At 44.5% G+C, this 12,486-nt stretch overlaps 1 protein-coding gene across 3 annotated transcripts in view; it reads right to left on the reverse strand.

Moving 5' to 3' along the window:
• GRAP2 (GRB2 related adaptor protein 2) overlaps positions 1–12,486 on the reverse strand; it is a 62,122-nt gene that overhangs the window by 33,222 nt on the left and 16,414 nt on the right. Inside the window, exon 1 of one of the 3 annotated variants that reach the window (XM_040490765.1) lies at positions 4,880–6,131. The exons of the other annotated variants lie outside the window; for them this stretch is intronic. The gene's annotated coding sequence lies outside the window, so the exon portion shown is untranslated. Of the gene's footprint in view, positions 1–4,879; positions 6,132–12,486 lie in introns of those variants that run through there. 3 annotated transcript variants of the gene reach the window in all.

Consider the following 12,486-nt stretch of genomic DNA (forward strand, 5'->3'; position numbering starts at 1 on the left):
CATATTTGTGTTAAAGCAGGAATCCTCTAAGCCTTCTTACGTATTCAGATGCTTGCGATTATTCTGGCATTTCACATCGTTATTCTCAAATTCACTATCTGCTCTCCCGTATCTATAACTTGTCAAGTTTTTCCACGCTTGGCATTTGCACCACAGTAAAAAAAAAAAACCTCCTGGGCACCGTTCCCAGTGAATTATTAGTAGTCCTGTCACATGGTCACCAGGTTGACATTTACTTATATTATCTGTGTCTCTAGTCCCGATGACAAATAATCCTTGAATTGGTTGCTGATACATCATCCTTTTTTTATTATTATTATTTTTAAATATGATTTGTGCTTTTCTAGAGCTTTGCCTCTTCCTGGCCACTGTAGAGGAAGCTACTGAACCCCCAGTGGTACCAAATGGGGTTCTGTTCCCCTCTTGATCTTCTCTTTTTTATTCTCTTTTATTTCTAATCCTCCATTACTGACTACTTGTCCAGACCCTTTTCTCTGCTAACTCTGTCTGCATGGCCGAGGAGTGGTGATTTCTCCTCAGTCTGGTCTTCAGATTTTCTGCTGCTTGACCTCACCGGGCTTTCACTCTCCTTACCTCTCTCGGGACTATCTCCTATGCTTTATGCATTCGCTCAGCAGACATCTACTGGGCCGCACTTTGTGCCAGTCATTGTGCTCCGTGGGGATCCAGAGTGGATTAGAGAGCGGTCCTAGACTTTAGCTGGCTCCCAGTCTTGATGGAAAGACACACAAGTTGACCAAGCAAGTGAGCCAAATCTCAAGTGGTTGAGGAGGCCAGAGGAGAGTTCCTAACCCCCCTGGGAAGGGTACAGGTGCAGGAGAGACAAGGGGGAGCTTCCCGAGTGAGATGACAAGTAAACTGAGCCTTGCAGACAGGCCGAGGGCACATACATCACCGATGGAGGGAATGATCCATGTAAATAGGAGTTGGGGAGACCATCTGGTTCATTATAACCATAGTGGATTGGTGTGAGATGGGATTGGTGATTGGGGGGGGGGGGGCAGATCATGAAGGGCCTTGCACAGCCTGCCAAGGACGTTGAACTTTATGCCAAGGGTGAGGAGGAATCACTGAAAGGGTTGCTAACATTTGCATTCCGAAATGTTCAGTCTGGTGCAGCATGAAGGACTGGAGGGCGAGGTGGAACTCCAGACAGCCAAACCAATGCAGTGGTCAGAAACGGTGAGGGCCTGAAATCTGACAGTGAGAGACTGTGCTCCTTCTCTTGACATTGGGTTTTGATTCCAGGGTAAGTGCTTTACGTGTTATCTCATTTAACACTTGCAAGATCCTGAGGAGTAAGTCCTGTTATTATACCCATCTGACGTATGAGGAAACTCGGGAGCAAAGAGGCAACAAAATTGCCCAAGTTCACGTGTATCGAGATACGGCAGGGCCAGAATTCAAATTCAGCCTGTGCACTTCACTAATATTGTCCCTGGTGTATTACTTCGACTAACTGGCGGTGGCTGAGAGGCAGAAAGGAGTCTAGAGCAGCGCTCTCCGGCCGAAATACGCAAGCCACAAATGCGAGCCACATATGCCACTTTAAATATTTCAGTAGCACATTAAAAAAAACAACTCATTTTTAATAATTCATTTAACACAATATATCCCGAATACTATCATTTCAACATGAAATCAATAAAAAGTACTACTGAAATATTGTGCATTCTTTTTTACTGGACTAACTCTGGTGTGTACTTTATAATTACAGCCCATCTTAATTTGCACCGACCGTATTTGAAGTACTGAATAGTACACGTGGCTGGCAGCTACCATATTTGACCAGTGTGGGTCCAGAATGGCTCTCCCATTTCTGCTGTTGATGATACGGTAGACGGTGATAACATTCTCAGAGTTAAGGGACCATCGGAGGAAAAAGATAATTTGGAAGGAGTTTGAAAGGCTTGGGAAACATCTAGGTGGAGATTCCTAGTCAGGGGTTGGATACATAGGTGTGGATCTCAGCGTAAAAGTCTGAGCAGACATATAAAGTTGGAAGCTATTGCCAGACAGGTGGTTATTAAACCAGGGTTAGAAGGAACTCACATGGGGCGATTACGTACAAGGACTGAGCTCTGGAAACACAAGGAAGGGATGGACACCTCGTGTAGGTGGAGGGGCTCACTTGTAGGTATCTCCTCTCAAGTGGGAAGGAAGGACGACGGGACTGTGATTGCAGAAGGTAAGTTTGTGTAGGTAAAGAGAGTGGGGAAAGACAGGAAGTAGGCCTTCTAACCCAATGTTGGCAGGGGTTCTCTTGGCCCCTCTGCTTCCTTTTTCTCTTCTACAGAAAAATGAGCCCTTTTATGGCTGACTGCTCACAAGATCGAGATGCAAAAAAGGGGAGGAAGAGGCAAACAAAATGTAAATGTTTGTTCAGCCAGGAAGTAAAAACCAATGCGAGCACCCATTTCTCCAATTGCCATTCCATACTCTCTCTCTCTCTCTCTCTCTCTCTCTCATTAAACTTTTTATTTTGAAATAACTATTGACCCACGGGAAGTTGCAAAAATTTGTCTCCTGTCCTCTTCATCTTCTTCCCATGGGGGTGACATTGTACGTCACCACGGCATGGTATCAGCACCAGGAAACTGACATTGGCGTAATGCTATCAAGGGGACTTTTGGCTTTTCTTTGATCATTTCCTAGTAGGAAGCACCCTGAGTAAAAAGAATCAAAATGAGGTGAGATGTAATTAATGCCCCATCAGGTCCAGAACTTCATGTGTGTTCAAGAGGGTTTATCCCTGTAACTAAGTGACACGTGTCAAATACAATAGTAAATGCCACCTAAATGCCCAGGCCCCAAAAACCTTCTTACAGCTGTCTGTAGCTTGTACCAACATCACGTGGTCAGACCAGACTCTTCACTGCCTGTTTGGCTCCATCTTGTTATGGAGAACAGCAAAGTACAGAAGAACAGACAGTTCTGCTGTTCCCATCAGGATCTATAGTGAGGGCTGCAGGACTCAGAAGAGACAGGAAGGTGCCCCAGATCGCACTGCTGTATGGCCCAGGTCTCCGTGACTACAGAACCCAGCCTCAGTTTCTGACATGGCGCTATCTCTTGATAGATGGCTATTTCATGCCCCATCTACACAGCAGAAAACCAATGGGTTAGGAGAGTCAGCACAAGTGACTCCATCCAACTTCCATGCCGGGAGGATTTCAGGGGAATCCGCAGTACCCGATACGACAGGTTCCTCAATAAATGCTAGGGGTTTAACTGGATCGGCCTACAAAACAAATAGACCCAAAGGATACAGGCACAGTCCTCAAAAGCAGAATCAAACGAAGAAGGAAACAAAAACCAACGAGAGAAAATTAAGCCAACTTGAAGGGAACAGTGGCTGTCCATCAGCCAGGGTTCAGCCAAGGCGAATAACCCATTAATTAACAGAGTGAGAGTTCCTCTGTATTTTTACTCTCAGTGGTAATTTGCTAACCAGTAAATATGGAATGACTTTTTTTCTCCCTTGGAGATAAATGAGCTCTGGTTCTCCAAAAATGATACATCTGGCAAGAGGTAGAAAACAGAAAAATGAAGTATTTTGTCCATTAAGACTTGAAATTTCAGCAAAACACTTATTTCTGGTAGCTGGGTAAAAAGAATTTGACAATTGGCCTTGGCAATTCCTGAACAGCTGAAGAAGGAAGAATTTAGCAGGAACAGGCTGGATAAGGGTGGTCAGATGCCTTCAGGCTGAGTGATCTCTATAAATTTATTTTGTGTATCTACACCTTGCCTTATATTGTCAGGTGTCATATCCGTGCTACCAGTAATAAAATCGTTCCTGTCAAAGTCAAGACAGGCTGAGAGCAATTTGCAGTTGTGAAGAACTATGGGCTGCAGGGAACAAACAGGACACAAAGAATTGGGGGGGGGGGGAGGGGTTCCTTACTCTGTGGTAGCCGTTGGAAAGGGTCTCCGGCCCGCAGGTGCCAAGAACAGAGCAGCACTCACAGGTCAAGTGTGGAGGAAAAGAGCTGAAATCAAGTCGGCTCTATAAATGCTGTTATCCGATAGTCAAGGATGAGAGAACAAAAGTCATGGGTTGGACGGACTGGCCCTGCGTTGACCAGAATTGAAATTCAGCCCAGGGATCGGTGCTTTTGTTGACCTTCCCCATGACAATGTGTTTCGGCCATTTGTATCCGACCAAGCCATTTGTTTGGGGATACGGCCTGCATTTTTAAATCTGTGCAGATGCTTACACAGACCCTGCTCTCCAGTCAGACGAGAATGTCACCAGATGTGACTAAACGTGCCTCCTTTTTTTAGCCGTTTAGATGTGAGAAATCCCTCCCATATCAGTCCGCTGCAGGAAACTATTTTTATCAGGGTCTTTCAACCCCAGCTCTGAGACACATGACAGATATTCCTACAAAAGTTCCACGGTCGACAATGAAATAAACCCCGTGCCAGACAGACTCGTACGTCAGGGAGGCAGAGAGGGGAGTGAGTTCTGTCTGCGATCGCTTTGAACTGTGGATAAGCTAAGTGGGGGTAGCATGGCAGACAGGGCAGAATTAAAATGTGATCAACGCAGCATCTGGTTTCTCTTCTCTATTCAGCTTCCACAGAAGTGAACATGAAAAAAGGGGAAGGAGGGAGGAGCAAAAAATAAGGAGAGACAGGGCCCCTTCTGGGAAAAACAATTCTAGTTAGTCCTGAATTCTCGACTGTGAATTCCGCCTCAGGAAGCCAGTGACCACTTTCACTGAGAGCACGTGGTGACAGAAATGCTCAGTTTGATCCAGGCTGGAGCCAGGCAAGGGGTGGCAGCTTCTGCCTCAATCTTTCCGCTGTCTCCCTTCCCCCTTCCAATCACAATAAATATATTTATACTCACTTGATTATGTCAGCCAGACAATACTCCCCTAATTGGCAGCGATCAGGGTTCCAGAACTGCTTGGGTGAACCTGCTGTCTCTCCATCAGGCAGAACAATAAGGGGCCACTAATGCAGTCCCCATTAACAATTTCCGGTGGAATAAAAAACAGTCCCCTGACTCGTGCATGGCAATGAATTTTCCTAACAGCTCCTAAGAGCCAACCCTTGAGGAACTCAGGCTTACATGAACCTGCCCAGCATAGAATGCTTGTAGAAATCCTCCCCACCCCCAGCTCTAGTGCATAGAAGAAAACCATAGCCACTTCCTTCTGCTGGAGGTTCTTTTGTTCTTTTACTCTTTTCGTTTTTCTTCTACAGGCCTTATGGAGCTAACTGTCATTTTTGGTTCTCGGTTCTTTGTCAATTTCAGGGACATCTGGTACACAGTTTACTGCATTTGCTAGCTTTGGTATTTGTAGCTAGGGAGGCAGTCTTTGCTGTGTGTGCATGTTCATTCCACATGCATAATTTACGCACACATCATTTGGAACTTGAGTGCCGTCGTATATTTTGACATTTAAATGTTGACGACCACAGTGCCGATCGTAAGCAATTGCTTCCTAAATGTTTATTAAATGAATGAATGCACCAGCAAGGCGAATGTCATTCATTCATTCATTCATCAGGCATTGGAACGCCTAGTAAGTGCCAGTACGTGCCTTAGTACGTGCTAGATGCTGGGTGTTCAGTGACGGGTACCCACAGTCCCTGGCCGCAGGGAGCTCACGGTGGAAGGTGGGAGTCCGGCAGGTAAACAGGCAATTGTAAGACACCACGGGGGCACGGCAAGAGCGCCCCGGGCAAGGTAGCGTGGAGCTCTCAGGAGAGAGACCTTGGTCTACCTAGGGCAGGGGCTGAGACGGTGGTGTCTGTGGAGGGGTGTCCTGAAGGTGGTGAGACTTAAGCTGGGGCTGTAAAGCGCTCCAAAAGGGGTGGCACAGTCAAGGACAGGACACGAGAAAGAGCAGGGTGTGAGCAGAGGGCTAGAAGCTGGAGGGCGTTTTGGGAAAGCGCCGAGGCTAGGAGTTGACAAAAATAAAGTAGAGCCCAGGCAGGATCTGGAGGGAAGGGGTCTGGGTGGAGTAAAGAAAGGAGCTTCAACTTCAGGTAGGACCCAAATTCCTCTGGATGGTGCCAGAATGTGGACACACACACACACACACACACCCCAAAGCAGACTTTGGACCTGCTTTGGAAGCATTGCTGAAGTGCAGTAAGGAGATCCCGTCATGTCCCACACCCGTCACTCATGAGCTGGCTTCTGTATGAGTAAACTGAGGATGTGGACTTTGTGGGCTCTGAGGTTTGCGCAGAGACCACACCTGGGCCTGTTCCCTGTGCAAACCGTGGGGCTCTGAAGGAATGAGGCCACCTCTGAGCAGCACGCAGTATCACAGCATCGCTGTCTTACAGGACAGAGATAGGCAGGCATACTGAGTGCGATGCAGCAGAAATCCTTAAGAAGCATGCACAGGAATGTACCGTGTGATGCAGATAATCTTACTGTCCCCAGCCTAGGTCAGGGTCTCATTATCTCAATTCTGAAGAACCCCCAATTAAATGCACAGCACGGATCCCCGCTTGATTACATTTCTCTGCAGCACCGCTTAGCTTATATCCTTTCTGCTCAAAAGCTTGATGACTCCTCTTTCCTTATAGAATCAAGCACTAAGTTCTGAGAGTGACATCCGAGGCCATCCCCAATCTGTCCTGTACCCTACCTGCTACAACCTTCACCTCAGCCAGGTGGGGCCCCCGGCAATGGCGTCCATGCATGGCCTACGTGACACCATCTACAAGGCATGGAAGTGCCTTATAATTGCCTGTTGATGTGCCTGTCTCCCACCCTCCTGCCTCCTGCTTTTCCTTCCTCCAGACCCCCACTAAAGGTCCAACTCAAATTCAAGACGATCTCCTCTAGAGGCGCTGTCTAGTTATCTCTGGACTCTTGGGAATCCTGTGTGACACTATGTTGTCCATTAGTGACCGTGAATTTCACTTGGCGGTTTGTGTCTTACTTCGCCAGCTAATTTGTCAGCTCCAGAGGGTAGGAACCAAGCCTCCTCCCTCTTTGTAGTCTATGGACCTAGCTCAGTATCCTGCTCGTGATAAATAATTGCTGATGACGGCTTTCCTACACTATAGCTTCTAGGAGACCATTGAGTAAAATCCGTGGGAGGGATGATCATCATTTTGTTACCACAGTGCTGCGGCCCGAAGTTCTTTTTCCCTCTTCTTGAAAAATCTTGGAGAGAGTGGTTTGCTGCCACCATTTTGGAGTAAAGAGAATGTGAAACATTTCTGCTAGGATTCGTAAACAGTATTTTCCAGGCATTCCTTCAGAGCTTAAAGTTCACCCAGGAACGAGCTATTTCACAGATCAAAAGGCGCATATATGCAATCCATCAGGAGGAATAATCACTCTGCTAAATTTAAAAGGGAAAACGGTCGAACCCTCCAGCTTGAAAGTAGAAATGGTTTAGCATCACACGACTGAAGAGGAACACGAGAGACTTACTTAATTTTTGGCCCCCAATGTTTGGTTTTTATTGTACGTGTTCCATTGAGCAGCGCATGGGATTTTTCACAAAAGAAGAAATGGCGTTAAATCAATAAGGAAAATCACCATTTCCTTAGTGATCCAAGAGCATTTAAGGAAGCTGAGCTCTGCCAATATGTACAACTGTGCAGAATTTGTAACTGGGCAGTTAAAACCACCATCTAAGCTGGCAGCTGTGATTTTCCCAGAAGCAGAGCTTCAGAAAGAAAAATAGCTTTTAAACTTCAGTTCCAGTTTTGCAAATTGGATCTGTTCATGAAAAACCGTTTTAAGTCCCAGGGTCTCTCTTTCCTCATTAGTAAAGGATATGATTGTTTCTTTTTACCCACATGGAAATTCATTCATTTACTCCACAAATATTTATTGAGTACCTTTCATGAATCAAACACTGTTTTAGGTGCTGGGGAAGCAGATGTGAACAAAAGAGGCAAAGTCCCTAACCTTGTGGAGATTGTCTTCTGGCCGGGGGTGGGGGGTCAGATAATAAGTAAACAAGTAAGTAGACACATACTGTGCCAGGCATAAATAATGGAAATAATGCTACCATTTTATTGTACTTGGAAAATTAATTTCTAGAAAATTAAAAACGAAGACTCCTCCATGAATATTATCTTAGCTCATATATGTCACATATATTAAGAGGTATTTTAAAAAATAACTAGTAAAGAATACATAGATTACTCTTTACACGTGACTTTGACATTCCCTACTGACTTTCCAAAGGGTGGGCAGCCTTGTGTCTCTGTCTTTTTCCTAGACCCCAGGCCCCAGTCATAATAGCACCAAGGAAGGTTCCCGGGTGACATGACGTTCAGATTGTTCCTAGGTGTTCCATCTTCCCCAAAGACTCTCCTCCTCCTTTTTCCAATCCTTGCCACTCAATAACGTGGCTCCAAAGTCACTTTCTCTGTGTAACCTTTCCAGACCCACCAAGTAGAGCTGAGTTCTCCCTCCCTTCTGCCCCAAGGGTATCCTGGCACTTTCTCAGTCAACTACATCATTTAATGGAAGATTTTTGCAATGATTTGTTTACTTCTGTATCTTCCCTCCTAAGCTGTAAATTTCTCCAAGTAGAGAGGGTCTCGTTTGTAATTTTATAGCACAGCACAGTGCCTGGCACATAGTGGGCCCTCGATAAACATTTGATGAATGAACGAATGACCTTCCGTCTCTTCTGTTTTGGCTTGTGCTGAGCTATGCAGATGAGAATGAGGTGACTGTGGCAATGTGACAGAGGAAAACCAACTGACTAATACGGTAAAGACCTTTAGTTTGCTCTTACAAACAATGGATTTTAAACATTTGAGCTCATGGGCTGCAGATGATAAGGAATTTTGAAACCAACTTTTCCTAGATGATATTTCTGTGTGTACTAAATCTGGATGGTTGAGAAGTTCAAATAAATGATTAAAGCATGTAAAGCAGAACGATTAAGTCATCTGGATCATTTACTGCAGGAGAGAAACTTAAAGAGACTTAATAATGGTTCTTAATGAAAGGAGAGATTGTATTCCAAGGACAGCTAAACATCCTCCCTCTGCATGCACACAAAAGGAGACAAAATGGGATTACAGTGCTGGGAGACATACGGTAAAAACAAAGAAGTCAGTTTCAGGTGGGATGCGGGGAAGTCATTTCAAGTTATTGTTGCAAATAACTCACATGTTATGGAAGGCTTGCTCAGAACCAGGCATCGTTCCAAATGTTTTACCATGTGTTATTTCACCAGATCCTCACAATCAACCCAGGCAGGTCCATTTTTTGGATGTATTTCTCCCATTTTACAGGTGAGGAGATGGAGGTAAGTAACTCACCTGGGCGGCACAGCTGGGAAATGGTGGTGCTGACGCTCCAGCCAGGGCCGCCTGGCCCCCGAGCTGTTGCTTTTACCTACTCTGCTTACGGCTTTACTAGAGGCTGAAATAGAAGCCAGACGGACCATCGTCTCAGGACGGAGACCTAAAACTTAGCCCACGGAAGCTCAGTAAGTTCCTGTGGCTCCTTTAAATTTGAACAAGAAAATCCTTGAGCACGTAAACTGTCCTTCATTGCCAGGGCAACTAGTTTTCTCATGGGCTTCACTACACCAATGTGTGTGTGTGTGTGTGTGTGTGTGTGTGTGTGTGTGTGTGTTTGGTGAAATTGGAGTACCTGCTTTTCTTTGTTCTAGCGAGTTGGTCTACCAGCTCGTCTTTCTAATGAGATGTTGTGTTTTGTTTTGTTGTTGGCAGTCCGCACACATGGTTTAAGCATCCACATGTGTGTGTGTATTTATAAGAGCAGACACCAGTCGAGTCAAATTTAGATGTTATGATTTTAGCTCCATAGTGATGGAATTTACTCTTGGGGCTGAAAAGTCAGCATCTCCTCTGTTCTTTTTTCCAAGGCAACCTTGTTTAGCCTGCCCTGGGGACATAAGCAGGGGGGTCATGGGCAGCACAGAACAGGGGCAGCTTGCTGAGCAACTCAGATGCTGAGCACAAGGAAGTCAAGGCTCCTCGGGTCCTCGTGCTGTGCCCCGGCTGCAGGATGCCTGGAGGCTTGCTCCGGGGAACCAGGGCCGCCCAGTAGGAGCCCTGTGAAAGGGTGTGAATGAGTCACTACACTTTTCAGGTTGACTGAGATGACTTCTGTTGATTTTCTTCGAATTTAGATCTGTTATCAGTGTTCACACATGGGGCCTAACAGGAAGAAGGGTGAACATTTTCTTGATAGTGCCTGGCCTTTGGCAGGGTTGTGATAAGATTTGGGTTAAGATGTGACTCTGCAGGAATGTGTAGGTCAGCATGTGTGTCCCGGAGTGTGCTGAGGGCCTCCAGGGGGCATGCTTCAGTGTCCTGAGCTGGGAGGAGACCCATTAGGTTAGGTACAAATGTTTTCTGATGTTGTATATGAGTCGCCTGGGTTGGTACTTACTATTTTAGGGCATCTGCAGGCTCTGGGAGTTGGTCAGATTTTAAGGGCCATAGTTTGGGAGAAACATTTTTTAACATGGGTCCCCCACCATGACTGGATAAATTATTGGTGCCTTGGTTAAGGGTTTGGGTTCTAGAAGCTCACTTAACTTTTCTGGTCTGTTTCCCCATCTATAAAATGGATATGACAATGGTACCCACTCCCTTGGGCAGGGCTCAATAGATTAATACATGTCAAGTGCTTGGAGCAGTGCCTGGTATTGAGTTAGCATTAAATCTGTATTTATATTAATGCACACATCTTTGTTGATACAACTTCACATTTGGCAGAGGACCAGTTTCAATGCTTGTGCAAAATAGGTGCTCAGTAACTATTTGTTAAATGTTGAAGGAATTAGAAGAATGGATTTAGTGGCATACGTGAATGGCAACTTGTTCTGATTTCTTGGGAACCTATAAGTTTGGGTCAAACTGGACATTAGATTTAATCCGCTATAGAGAAATATTTCAAAAAAGTGGAGTTTTCTGCAGTCAAACATCCACTTCTGCAGAAAAGAAGGGAACGGAGATGATGGTTTTGCGTGAAGATCACAGTGGGAATGGCATGAAAAATTGAATGGAAGGACAGGTAGCAGGGTCCATGACTCTAAAGCAAATAAAGAGAAATATCTAATATAATCAGACACTTTAAAACTACAAATTTATGTTAATTTTGAGTCTACAAAAAATAAAAATAAAAAAACAGGAGTAAAATCTCTGACCTGTATTTACCTTGTATTGATTTTCTAATAACGACAGCTCGAAATGAATAATTTAATTTAAAAAACAGAAAGAAAATGAACAGTCTAATGTTTTAGGACCTGGTACGTTTTAAGAGTGCATTAATATTAGGTTGAATCGTATGAAATTGCCACTTCTTTTGGTGAAAAATGGTCAGACATTGTCAATTTCATATGGTTCAATTTAAGTTTTTTTTTAATGTTTATTTGATTTTGAGAGAGAGAGAGAGAGAGAGAGAGAGTGAGAGAACAAGCGTGAGCTCGAGCAGGGGAGGCAGAGAGAGAGGGAGTCACAGAATCTGAAGCAGGTTCCAGGCTCTGAGCTCTCAGTGCAACCCCTATGCGGGTCTCAAACCCACTAACCATGAGATCATGACCTGAGCCGAAGTTGGAGGCTCAACTGACTGAGCCATCCAGGCGCCCCATCATATGGTTCAATTTAATATATTTAAGCTAACTGACACTAAATCAAAACACTTATGTTACCTTGCCCTTTATTGCCTTTTAGCTATGGCTATAGAACTGAATTGGCCAATTTTATTTGTCTTAGCCTCTTTTGCCTCTCAGAATTTGTGCACAGTCAGTGCTAAACAAATGTTTTGTTAATTGAGTGGGGTTTCTGTTATCTTCTCTCAAAAATTAGGCCTAAATTTTGTTACACTACCTAATGCCAAGACTGCCCTTAAAATATAATTAACAAAGCGTTAGCTTCATTTCATGTTTCATGATTTAGATAAATCCTTTCTGTTTCTTATTTGGGCAGCACTGGGAAGCTAATTTATACATTATTAATATAATGTAGAGGCAAACAAGACTCCGCTTGTGCACACAAGCCATGACAAGAATAAATTCAGGTCAGATATATTTTTGCAATTAAGGAAAAGTGTTATTATAATAATGAGAAATGACTGTTTATGTGACATATCTCTGCACATTAAAACGCATTATAGACTCATAAAGGAGGTGAATGGCAGAATCAGGCAAGCTTTGTCCTGAAGGTTCCAATCATTTAGGACTCGGTCGAGGCATCCAAAGCGCCCTGCGATGAACCGAAAATGATAACCTTCAGGATCCCCAGGAATGAAGAGCTTCATTATTATTCATATAAGATTTCATAACAGTTGGGATTGGTCCAAAAGTTAGGAAACGTACTGAAATAACTGAGCAGGCAGCATGAAATGATTTTGAACGCAGAAAATAAAAATCTTCTATGGGGGAGAGGTGGAGAATGTTCAAGGAAGAGTGTGAATAACCCATGAAGTATTACACCTGCTTGGGCCTCAATTTTCCCCTATTTGTTACCTACCCCCTG

Source organism: Herpailurus yagouaroundi, unplaced genomic scaffold (assembly GCF_014898765.1).
Source record: "Herpailurus yagouaroundi ecotype Mexico unplaced genomic scaffold, PumYag 182, whole genome shotgun sequence".
NCBI classification, from domain to species: domain Eukaryota; kingdom Metazoa; phylum Chordata; class Mammalia; order Carnivora; family Felidae; genus Herpailurus; species Herpailurus yagouaroundi.